The sequence below is a fragment of the Schistocerca piceifrons genome, chromosome 6 (genome assembly GCF_021461385.2).
Source record: "Schistocerca piceifrons isolate TAMUIC-IGC-003096 chromosome 6, iqSchPice1.1, whole genome shotgun sequence".
Taxonomy (NCBI): Eukaryota; Metazoa; Arthropoda; class Insecta; order Orthoptera; family Acrididae; genus Schistocerca; species Schistocerca piceifrons.
The window spans coordinates 239665621-239679005 of record NC_060143.1 but is presented as its reverse complement, the minus strand read 5'-3'; the positions used below and the strand labels follow the sequence as shown (position 1 = coordinate 239679005).

Genomic DNA, 13385 nt, shown 5'->3' with positions numbered 1-13385 from the left:
AACAAAATCAATATTACTGTCTTAAGTTCCCTTTGAAACAAATAAACAGAATGAAAATCTATCCTGCTGGCTGTGAAGGAGGCTTTGCTTTGCTTCATTAACGAACTAGCCTAGGAAATGGGCGCCCTTAAACTTTCATGATTTGAAGAACCATACTCATTAACAAAACTACAAAGGTATGTATGAGAAATGGTAAGTATTCTCATCACTAATTATTAATGAAGTAAAGCAAAACAACTACAACTTTTTAATTAACAAATGTGATTTGATAAGCTGTCTTTTAATCTCCTCAAAATATAGTTGGCTGTGAAAATGACCACAGAACATTAACTTCAAGTTCAAACACTTTCTCATGAAATGATCACTGATGGAAGTTTGTACTTCTGATCAAAGTGCATTGAATTCAACAGGTAATTTTTTCACTTCACATCAATACTATTGTTCTTTTAACTAGCTACTTCACTACTTCTTGACAGATTTTCAACTAAGACAAATTATTTAATAAAATGACTGCAGATAGATTTAAAAATGTACTGGAAGTGGAGTATTTCTCGAACTATAAAACTCAGCTTTAAAAACTATAACTCCACACATTAGGAAGCAGTCACAACTATTTTCACACCTACTGAATAAGCTTTTCCATAATAAATTACGACACACTGAATCAAAATCGCTAGGGTAGTATTCAGGTCCAAGTTTGTGATTTGGGTAATCATGGGTGTGAGCTATAGGTCTTAGCAACACCACCATTATTGTTAAAATCAACCAAATTTCACAAATACCTGGTCCATTTACAGAGTACCAAATATAAACAATTACTGGAAGGATGGTGGCACTAGTGGCGTAATTTTCAGTAGCTATTAACATTGCGGCGATGCAGTCATGGCAGTGCTGTTGGCCTCGCCCTGTTACTGATTAGATTGGATTAGATTATTACTTGTTGCTTAGACCATGAATACGACACTTCGAAATGATGTGGAACGTGCCAGGTTAATAAAAAGTGTTTCCAAGATATTACATTACACAAAATATTGCATCACACTTAATATTTTAAATTTTTTTGTGCGGGTGGGGAAATTACCCACTTACTATATCCAAAAATTCATTTAATGAGTAGAAGGATTTGCCATTCAGAAACTCTTTTAATTTCCTTTTTTATTGCTATATGGCTATCTGTCAGAATTTTGATGCTATAAGCTAAGTGACGAAAGACTTTTATGTGCGCATAATTTACCCCCTTCTCAGCCAAAGTTAGATTTAACCTAGAGTAGTGAAGATCATCCTTTCTCCTAGTATTGTAGCCATGTACCCTGCCATTAATTTTGAATTCGTTCGGACTGTTAATAACAAATTTCATAAGTGAATATATATATATATATATTGTAAGGCTACAGTGAATATCGCTAACTCCTTAAATAAGTGTCTGCAGGACGATCTTGCGAGAGCTCCACCAATTATTCTTGTTACACGCTTTTCTGCAATGAACACTCTTTTACACAATGACGAGTTATCCCAGAATATGATGCCATACGAAAGCAGAGAATGAAAATGGGCATGGTAAGCTAATTTACTGAGATGTATATCGCCAAAATTTGCAATGACCCTAATAGCGATGTAGCTGAACTCAAACGTTTCAGCAGACCTTCAGTGCGTTTTTTCCAGTTCAACTTCTCATCAATGCATACGCCTAGAAGTTTTGAATATTATACCTTAGCTACCGATTTCTGACCGAACTCTATATTTATTAATGGTGACATTCCATTTACTGTGTGGAACTGTATACACTGTGATTAGTCAAAGTTCAATGAGAGCTCATTTGCAGAGGACCATTTAATGATTTTCTGAAAAATCGTTTACAATTTCATTAGTTAATTCTTGTCTGTTGGGTGTAATAGCTATACTTGTATCATCGGCAAAAAGTACCAGCTTTGCATCTTCGTGAATATGGAGTGTCAAGTCGTTAATATATATTAAGAACAGCAGACGACCAAATACCGAACCTTGCGCCCCCCTATCCTTGATTGTTCCCCAGTTTGAGAGATCACCAGTTCTTTGCATATTATGTGAACTGCCTACTTCAACTTTCTGCACTCTGCCAGTTATGTATGATTTAAACCATTTGAGCGCTGTCCCATTTATACCACAATACTTAAGCTTACCTCTAAGTATTCCATGATTTACACAATCAAAATCCTTTGAGAGATCACAAAAAATCTCAACGGGTGACTTTCGGTTACTCTGAGCATTTAATATTTCATTAGTGAAAGTATATATAGCATTTTCCGTTGATAAACTCTACTGGAAACCAAACTGACATTTTGTTAGAACTTTATTTTTACAAAGGTGTGAAGCTACTCTACAATACATTACTTTTTCAAGAATTTTGGATAAGGCAGTTAGAAGAGAGATCTGGCGGTAATTGTTGACATCAGCCGTATCCCCTTTTTTATGCACTGGTTTAACAATGGCATACTTCTGTCTATCTGGGAAAATACCCTGCTTCAGAGAGCTATTACTCATGTGGCTAAGAATCCCACTTATCTCTTGGGAACAAGCTTTTATTATCCTGCTGGAAATCCCATCAATTCCATGTGAGCTTTTATTCTTGAGAGAGTTTATTATGTTCCTAATTTCAGAAGGAGAGGTGGGTTGAATTTCAGTTGTATCAAATTGTGTGGGTACAGCCTCTTCCATTAACTGCCTTGCTTCTTCTAATGAACATTTAGATCCAATTTTCTCTACAACATTTAAGAAATGATTATTCAAAACGTTTTCGACTTCTGGCTTGTTGTTTGTCAAGTTTCCATTCGCTCTGATGGTAATGCCGTCATCCTGTACTCTTGGTTGCCCTGTCACCCTTGTGATAATATTCCAAATTGTTTTGATTTTGTTATCAGAGGTATTAATCTGAGGCATGATGCACATGCTTCTGGACTTTTTAATAACTTTTCTTAATGTAGCACAGTAGATTTTATAATATTTGGCTGTTTCTGGGTCATAACCCTTTCTTGTTGTTAGATACAGTTCCCTTTTGTGGTTACAAGATATTTTTATTCCTTTAGTAAGCCAATGTTTTTTGCATGGTTTCATATAATTAGATTTAACAGCTTTCTTGGGGAAGCAGTTTCCATATTCTCTTACAAGTGTATCATGAAATAAGTTATATTTTAAGTTATCGTTGGGTTCCTTGTACACCTCATCCCAGTGTCACTGCTGAATATTTTCCCTGAAATTTCTAATTCTTGAGTCATTAATTGAATGCACAACTTTGGAGGGTAGTTTTGAATTACTGAATGGAGCTATGTTATATACTGTAACTAGCTGAGCACCATGATCAGATAGGCCTTTCTCAACAGAACAAGAATTTATGTTTTTAAACTTATCTTGGTTTATGAAAGTATTATCTATGAATGTGCTGCTGTCCTCTACTACGCGAGTAGGAAAATCAATGACTGATGTCAAATTGAAAGAACCGAGCAAGACTTCCAGGTCATTCTTCCTATTACACTCTTTCAGTGAATCAACACTGAAGTTCCCACGAATAATAATTTGCTTTCCCCTGTCTGACAGATAGCACAACAAGGCATCCAAGTTTTCCAGGAATAAATGAAAGTTATAGTTATAAAAGAGCCCTCCTTCAGTATAAGTTGACAGGCACATGCTTCTATATGTCGCTCTAGACAAAACGTTTTTGTATCTAAGCTTTTTACACAGTGATAACTTTTGACATATATGGCATCTCCTCCTCTCACCTTATACTGTCTACTGATATGTGCAGATTGTTTATAACCACTGATATTATCCTTTTCCATATCAGACGCAATGTGATGCTCAGGCAGGCACAGTATATCTATTACATTATCAGATTCAATGTCATCTAAACAGACCAGAAGCTTATCTGCTTTATTCTTCAACCCTGGAATATTTTGGTGAATAATTGTAACATTATTTTTTACTTTACTTTTGTGAGATTGTACTTTTCTCTATAATCCACCAATTTTTTCGTTACATATAGTAACATTATTATTTACTTTACTGTTGTCAGAATCTTGTGAGTTTTGGACCTCTTTAGCACCTGCCTGCCTGAACTTCTCATTGGACACTAATATTAGTCTAAAGAAGAGGTACATACATGACTATTAGTGCCCCCCTTATGGATTTCGCTAAGATATTCTTGGCGTCGAAATTATAATTTTACAGGGCCAAAAACCATCCCATGAAAATGACACTAAATGCAGTATCTGAGGCCCAAGTATACTACTCCTAAGCTCCTCTGGCCTTAAAACTCCAAGAATATGAGCCACAATGATACGCTACTGCTAGCGAAATATTAACCACACCACTGATCAACCGAGACTCTTAACCCATCAGAAACGACGAGTTGCCAGTTGCGCAGCAACCATACATTTTCCACTCCGCCAAGCTACTTCCGTAGCCGCGCCGCTTCCCCACATCTTTTATGTTCAAGCCTATGTTCCCTAATTATACACCAAGTCATTTACAGTACATTATATAACGATCATTCCAGTAGTTATTTAAATCCACGATCACAGTTTAAATAACACCGTTCAAAAAGAAACTGAAGTATGTATACGCAGTCAAAGAATTTCCATGATAGATATAACACTCTACATAAGCATCACTACCAATTGACTTAGAAACAATGAAACCTTCCCGTCTCCTCTATATCTCTTTTGTTACGCAACCTTCCCTCCTACAATAACCTATGAAACCTTCACTTAGGATTTCTATCTCTTGCTTAATAATAACAAATGAAATCTTCCCTTTGAAATTAATTCTCTTTCTCAATCAACATAGAATGTGTCGTCGTCGTGGTCCTCAGTCGTTACCTGCAATAACCCAGAACTGTTCCTTACCTTTTTTACTGTTACTGGATCGCCATCTGACTGCTACATCGAACTGCGACATGAATATACTTACTCTGTTTTACTATACTCTATTAGTTGCTGGTGGGCTGTCATAATAAGTGCCTGTATTTGTTACCAAAGCTGACGTCATTCTTTAATAGCAAAGCTGACGTTACTCTTTAATCAATTTGACTGAAGTTACGTCATTCATAGTTAAACTCTTTCTTGACAACAATAAAATTTTGCAAAGTTTTACGTTGATGGTTTTTGGGATGGATTATAATCAGTAATGCAATATGGCTGGCAAAAATTTATTATATTCTGGATGAAATGATTTTACAAACGTTCAAATGGGACGTACTTTTTACAATAATCTTACAACTAGAATTGCGCAAACATACCTTCAGTAGTCTTGAGTTTCTCAAAAAATTAATTAAATAATATTAGTTCCTCTTATTACAATAGTTAGCTGATGTCTCTGTACATCCGTTTATAATCTCTTGTAAATCATAGCTAGTGGCTGGCAGGCACACCGCTCCTTTCAACCTCTCGCTTCAGACCTGCTACCGACTCGCTTCACATCTCGCTTACTACTGACTTCCTACGAACGTTAAAGTGCGGTTCCTCCTGCCAACAACGCTTTCTGATGCAGACAATCCCTGCTATCATTACAAAATGTATCAATGCTCGGTCTTTCCCGCTCTTTTCTTAAAATGCATCCTTACGTGGTCTCTCCCGCCCTTTTTAAAATTATGTCAATTTGCGGTCTCTCTTGTCAACAATACTTTGGTGCAAACATTCCATGCTACCACAGTTATTTCCAACATGGCAAATATTAATTATTCCTACTTAATGCTATTAATAAAATAAATTGTGATTTGACAATAGACAATAGAAATATATACGTCTTACAACAACTATACAACTACAAAATAGTTTGAAAATAGGTGTTACAAGCTCTTTGAAATTTAGTAGTTAACAAGCATAAAATACAGGTTCGAAGGTTATTTACAACTTGTGGAGGAACTAGACCGCAGCGGGTGAACCGCAGGAGTCAGCATACCAGCAATTTGGTAGCACTACAGGATAAAAGGTTATAGGTCAGGTTACACGGCATTAACGCATTATCTCCAGGGGGTGACTAAATTTCTAAATTTTTGTACAGTGTGTTTATGAAGTATTAGAGGTATCAAAGGCTTGAATACAGTAAGTCGGCATTAATGGATGCAGATTGCTGTACTCATTAGATATGTACCTTGTAGAATAGTGTGGATTTGAGACTGCAGAAACAGCGCCGAATTGGTTCCAGAAATAACTACTGATACGCTGACCTCAGTTAGTTTTCTCTAGCAGAATAGAAGTGTTCCACTGCAAAGCACGAGAATGTTGCGGCCAGCAGAGTATCAAATCAACACGCAGCCGAGTTTTCGAATTAACCCTGCGGCGCGCCTCCTGTGTGGCAGCGCCTGCAGCTGGGGCAGCCGCGTGGGTCCCATGTTTTCTGCCGCGTTCTCGGTGCCAGACCAGCATGCAATTACGCGGACCACAATTCGCGGCCAACAGAAGCAGCCGACAGAGCAACGAGGTCGCAGGGCGGGCCTTTATTAGGACGCGTGGTGTACAGCGAAGGGCAAGTAAGCCCTGGGAGACCACTCCACATGTCTCGGCTCCAAACAGCGGACAATCCTCGGCGGAGGCAATCAGGAAGTCAAAGGGTCGCTTCCTGCTGAAATTAGTGGGGCTGGCTACGTGAACCTCTCCTAGTCTTCCTCCGGACACTGCCAGATGTCACCAGCATCTCCACTGTCGGTACCACTGTAAGGATGGGGCGAAATGCCGCGGTGTATAGTCACTATATAACGATACTGCTTATTACCACGTGAGTAAATCCTCGATAGTGTTGCTCCTGTGATAGGAACTTGGCCGTCTGTCTGTAGTAATGGGATAGAATTGGGCTATACAATATGGTCCATTGATAGTGACCGGGCCAAATATCTCACGAAATAAGCATCAAACGAAAAAACTACAAAGAACAAAACTCCTCTAGCTTGAAGGGGGAAACCAGATGGCGCTATGGTTGGCCCTCTAGATGGCGCTGTCATAGGTCAAACTGATATCATCTGCGTTTTTCTTTAAATAGTAACCCCCATTTTTATTTCATATTCGTGTAGTACGTAAAAAAATATGAGTGTTTTAGTTGGACCACTTTTTTCGCTTTGTGATAGATGGCGCTGTAATAGTCACCAACGTGTAAGTACGTGGTATCACGTAACATACCACTAGTGCGGACGGTATTTGCTTCGTGATACATTACCCGTGTTAAAATGGACCGCTGCAGTAGAGTAATAGTTTAATGCTCATCAAACTGTTATGCTAACAAGTAGCAGTACCAAATCTTTTCAAGTGTAGAAGATATAAGTATTTGCAATATGCAGGACATAAGTAAAACATGGGGACCCTGAATCTCTTATGGATTCACTAAGTTGTAGCCAGTTACATTTATTGCAACGTAAATGTCTCCAAGAAAGATTACTGTATTTCATAAAAACTTTCACTGTAAGAATTTAGTATTGGTTAGAAACTGTCTTGGTTGCAATTTTAGTTTTATATTTTTCAACGACGCATTTCGCCTTATTTAGGCATCTTTAGGTTATCCACATACAAAACAGAGAACAAATACATCTATTTAAGAATCGGGATCGCGTTGTGCAGACTTGATAACCTATAAGCATGTATAAACAGATAACCTTTTTAAAGAGCAAATTCCTTAATTTGGTATTTCTTAGAAGAATCCTTTAGTCAGTGTAGCCAAAGGTCATCGTCAAATATATCAGGCCAACATCGCCTTCGTTAAACTCAGTAAAAACAAGAAATGCAAAATAGTAAAATCTTTACCTTTTATAGATGGACGCAAGTGGAACCAAGATCTGCATAACGCATAAATTATGCTTACTACCTGAGCCGCCATCTTGCTCTGTTACTCGCTCCATTGTTAGTTAACAATCACCGTGACGCTCTTGTCCTAACGATATAAAGCCAAGAAGAAAGAGTTGCTCTTCCTTAGAACTATACGACAAGATTACTATTATAGCCACTGTTTATTTGTATCCATAATGCTTTTCATAGGCTCAAACCTGCATCATCGAGTGGGTTTATATGTATTAATCCGATATGTGGCAACCTGTGCATTGACTCGAATGGTCACAGGCTCCATCACATATAGACTGTCACACTTCTAAACAAATATGATGTCTGGCGACTTCCATTAGTTACTTTTTATAAAGCAAATTTAATGCGATCTCTCTATTTCGGCGTTTAATACTTGCTACTGTTTCAAGTGACTAAACTTCAGTCGTGTAAATAAATAACACTCGGCATTTCAGCTCATTTATGCACGGTACTTCATATATGTTTATGTTGTCAACGTTCTGTCTCTGCACCAACCATCAATCCTCTAATAGGCTTCCAGCTTTTCTTTGCAGTTTGCTTTCTTCGTTGTTTTCCTAAGTAAATCAACAGGTTCAGAGAAGATCCTCGCAGATCATCTGATATAATAAATTGTAGCTCGTTAACAACAGAGATTCTCTAACATACCGTTGGGGTAGTGCAGAAGCTCTTTTCCCATATTTCAGTTTTATTTTCAGTTCTCAACTCAAAGGTGTGAACAGGCTATTTGAAATCCTTGTCAGAACAGAATGGTGGTTCTTTAAATCCAAATATCCGTAGTGTGGGAATAGAGCGAAGAGAATACGAAACGGAAATACTTTTTACATCTCTCTAAGTAGAGCTGGCCGCGGTAGCTTCAGTCCGGAACCGCGTGACTGCTACAGTCGCAGGTTCAAATCCTGCTTCGGGCACGGATGTGTGTGATGTCCTTAGGTTGGTTAGGTTTAAGTCCCATAGTGCTCAGAGCCATTTTTATCTAAGTAGAGCAGGTTGTTCGAACAATTAATGATCGTAGTCAGGGAATTTTCAGCCAAATATCGACGGAGCTAGTAATAGGACAGAGGCCATCGGAATTGGGAATATTTGTGAGAGTATTTCCAACTGCAGTTTTTGAAGTACACCTGAGAGAAGCCTACTGGATGATTGTCCCAGTTTTCTTGAAGTCATGAAAGAAGTGAGATGCATTTCACAAGCCCCTGTCAACATATTTTTTCCGAACAAACCGCTAGAGGTTCTCTTTTCATTATCAGAACCGTCGGAGGAATTTACAGAACGGAAAACGTTTTGGAACAGGAAAAACACTGAAATAGTCATAAGCACAAATAAGAGAAACACATATTATTTATTAATGCATTTATATTATGGTTACGTGACACTGTCAGCGGGAGAGTCATCTCTGAACTGAACTATGTAATCTTCTTGCTAGAGATATTTTATTTGCCCATATCGCTGGTTGGTTCAAATGGCTCTAAGCACTATGGGACTTAACATCTGAGGTCATCAGTCCCCTAGAACTTAGAACTACTTAAACCTAACGTAGAGACATCACATACATCCATGTCCGAGGCAGGATTCGATCCTGCGACCGTAGCAGTCACGAGGTTCCAAACTGAAGCGCCTAGAACCGCTCAGTCACTCCGGCCGGCCATATCGCAGGAAATACATATATAGACAACTAGTTCCGGCAGTTTAAATTGCCATTTTCAGATTATTGACATACAGCAACGATTGTTCCACTCCGTGTAGTGTACTGTTATCTAGTAATGAACATACTTGTATCTGGAAGCATCTCGTTGATGCACACTACACGAAATATTTTTTGACTAGATGACACTGCACTATATGGACTGACACAACGGCTGATACCTGTAGAATTCAATTGAAGCTGTGGAAACTAGTAGTCTATATAGGTATTTATTGCGACGTGGGCAACTATATTTTCACTAGTGAATAGATCACATTTTTCGAATTTACGGTAATTATGAGGATTATCAACACACCATCTCTTGCGCCTTATTAGGTATCTTGCACAGATTTGGTTATCTTGGAACATGCTTATAAATGTAACATCCAAGGTTTTACCAGGCGGTGGATAAAAGATACATTCTCGAGTTTCCAAGTACTTTGAGGTTCAGGTTACCTAGTAACTACATGCGGTTAGTCATGTCGCGTTACGAAAATATTTATATACTTCGTGAAAATTATTTTTGTAAGTATGAAATATCAGTTTGGCTGGAGGCACAACAATGCACTTATACCGTAAACAATACGTCATAATTCTGAACATCTAAACACGTTATAAGTGAAAGACCCTTACCACCTTTGTCTGTATGTGGAGATTAATCTTAGCAACTACTGTAGGAATTTTGATACGGTCTTCACTGATAAATACGTTGATTCATGACGAAGGTGCGTGGATACCTATACATATTATAAAATAAAGTATTTTGTTTTTCTGTGTATGAAGGCTGATCTCAGTCAGTATTGTCGAGACGTAGATACGGTTTTGACTAAAAGTATTATGTCGCGTTTTTCTGCATGTGAAGATTAATATCAGTCAGTACTGTATGGTCTTGGATACGGGTTTGACTAATAGATAGACTGATTCACAAGAAAGGATGGGCCGGCCGAAGTGGCAGTGCGGTTCTAGGCGCTACAGTCTGGAACCGAACGACCGCTACGGTCGCAGGTTCGAATCCTGCCTTGGGCATGGATGTGTGTGATGTCCATAGGTTAGTTAGGTTTAATTAGTTCTAAGTTCTAGGCGACTGATGACCTCAGAAGTTAAGTCGCATAGTGCTCAGAGCCAAGAAAGGATGTTTTGTATCACTACGTATTATAAACAAATCTTCCGGAGGTAGACGCTTAGTGCTACCCGTTCAAATTCAAGGTCCGTCACTAGTAAATGATAAAACCGGCAATAAGACGGAAATATAATAATCAAATAGCAAACTCTTGATAGAAGAAACGTCCGTAATTAGATTGATAGTAACAACAGTATGCAGTAATAATAATAATAACATTTGGATAAGTAATGTGGATGTATAATGTTATATTTTCAGTGGATGCGATGGAATCAGAAGAAAGAAGCTAGTCAGACAGCCAAAAGATCTCTGTCGACAACAGAAAAAAGACATTAAGTGAAATGCTGAGAATTACTAAGAGATAAGGGCGGAAGTAAGGAATGATAAAATTAATGGAAGAAATCATGAAGACTCTGTTCATTACTCCTTTGAGTAAATAGTTTTTTCGCTTAATTTTGACATTCTTAGTTTTTTGGCAGGAGAAACATTTCAGCTTCTTAAATCATTATCACCCTTCGTCATATATAAACTACGAAGAGGTTGCTTCCAGTAGTGCATATGCATATGCATATGCAATTTCAGAAGGTTTTTGCAGCATGCTGCAGCCTGTGTATCTAACAGATCAGAAGTTATATTAAAGTGATGCTTACGCCAGAGAATCTGATGTACAAGAAGAAGTATTGACAGAATCGTAGGTTATAGAAGGCGCATTATGTAGAAGTTGTGTTGGTTGTTCGATTCATTTCGAGTTCTAACAGTGTTTCATACTCAGCAGCTTCAGATTGGATTTTTTTTTATATTGGTATGAATGTGAATCTTTCAATTACATCAGTGATAGAAGTCGTCTGTTACTTAAGCATTTTGGCAGACGCATGTTGGCTCTTCCATAATGTTATTTTCTGAAGAAAATCCTGTAAATAGTTAGGTGCTTGTGTAGTGAAGATGAACATTACGAAATCTGTCGAGAGAAGTATAATGTCTCTTTTAATGGTTACATTATTTTGAGGAGGGGATCATTTATACATGCATTTTCAGTAGTAACCCATCTTCAGGTATAGCGTACAGTAAATCTGTGGCAAGGCATAAATGGATGTGTAATAAATCGATTTATGTGGTTGTTTACAACCATGAGTTTTCAACAGCCTTTTAACGGTGACTGTTGATTCATAACGGTAAATTTGGCTCAGTTTGTAGTTACTGTGACTTTCTCGTATTAAGCTCGTACTTCACCCAATACACTACTGATAGCTGCGAGGAGTTTATGTATGAAGAGTCAGCTTTTAACGTGGTGCTACTTTAAGGAGCAGTAACGTTCCTGGTAGCCATCACAAGGGCTTGGGAACCCGTGTGTGATGTGTTCTGCACACTGAGGGAGCCGTGCGCCCACAGTACAAAATTGGTCGCTCGTACCTGGCCTGTAGCAAGGTAATTGGCGACCCTGCCAGGACTCCCTTCTGAAGTCGATCCTCAAAGGCGTCCGAGCAGGTGCGGGCGCTGGGCCCAGCCGCCACACCCAAAGCGCCCTGCCCCCAGGGACCAAGTGCATGCCCCTCTTCGTCTGTGCTCCCACTTTGAGGTGCAAATAAGAGGACGATGATGTGACGGAGAGGGAGATGTAGGCAGAGGCAGGCAGAAAGCTTGGCCGTGGCTGTAACGTATGAGGGGGTGTCCTACTTAACTATCACAAAGAACTATATATCCCAGTCTTCAGTACCTGCACAATTGTAAGACTGGACTGGTACTTCATAAGAAAGGCAGCAGAGAGAACATATTTCTTGCTTTTATGTATGTAACGAATAAATGTTCTCTTTAACCTATGTGTTTTTAAATTCGAAGACGACTATCTGCAGTATGTGACTGTTTCTCTTTTTGATTCTCACTTTCTGAAATATTATTTTGACTGAATAGTATTAATGACAGATTAAAATTCCAATAGTTAAATTAGTGTTGATAATGCCTCACAAAGAAAAACACATTTCGTTTCACAAATTTTATCAGTAAACTAGTTTCTAAAATTCTTTGCAGAGTCCTACGATCTATAAAAATGGTCTACACTAACAAGAAAATATCTTAATTGGTTTGGCTGCAGATAGATCACGAGCTGAACTATATAATTCTCATACTAGAAATAATAAAGCTCCTTAGTTCAGTTGGCAACGGCCTTGTCGCAGTGGATACACTGGTTCTCGTCAGATCACCGAAGTTAAGCGCTGTCGGGCGAGGCCGGCACTTGGATGAGTGACCATCCTGGACGCCATGCGCTGTTGCCATTTTTCGGGGTGCACTCAGCCTCGTGATGCCAATTGAGGAGCTATATGACCGAATAGTAGCGGCTCCGGTCAAAGAAAACCATCATAACGACCGGGAGAGCGGTGTGCTGACCACATGCCCCTCCTATCCACATCCTCAGTGAGGATGGAACGGCGGTCGGATGGTCCCGGTGGGCCACATGTGGCCTGATGACGGAGTGTTTTTTTAGTTCAGTTACATCAGCAGTGTTCATGGTTGCTGCTATAAGGGATTTAAAGTGATGTTAATTTATACTGGTTATTTATATTCCTAATTTCAAAATAAAAACAGCCATGGTTGCAGAGGAAACACTACTTTTATTGGTGCTATTCGGTCTTCCGGTGTATCATCAGTGAATCTATAAGAAAAAGAACATTATGTTAGTCAGGGTATGGTCCTATCCAGCAGACCTATCCTGGATATTACGAGATTTACTGCAGAACTTACTTTAATACACTGAAATCAGCGAACGTGAAAT

General features: G+C 38.7%; 1 pseudogene; it reads left to right on the top strand.

Annotated features, from left to right (window-relative positions):
• The first annotated feature begins 12770 nt into the window (after positions 1 to 12770).
• LOC124803839 lies at positions 12771 to 12888 on the top strand (annotated as a pseudogene).
• The last annotated feature ends 497 nt before the right edge of the window (positions 12889 to 13385 follow it).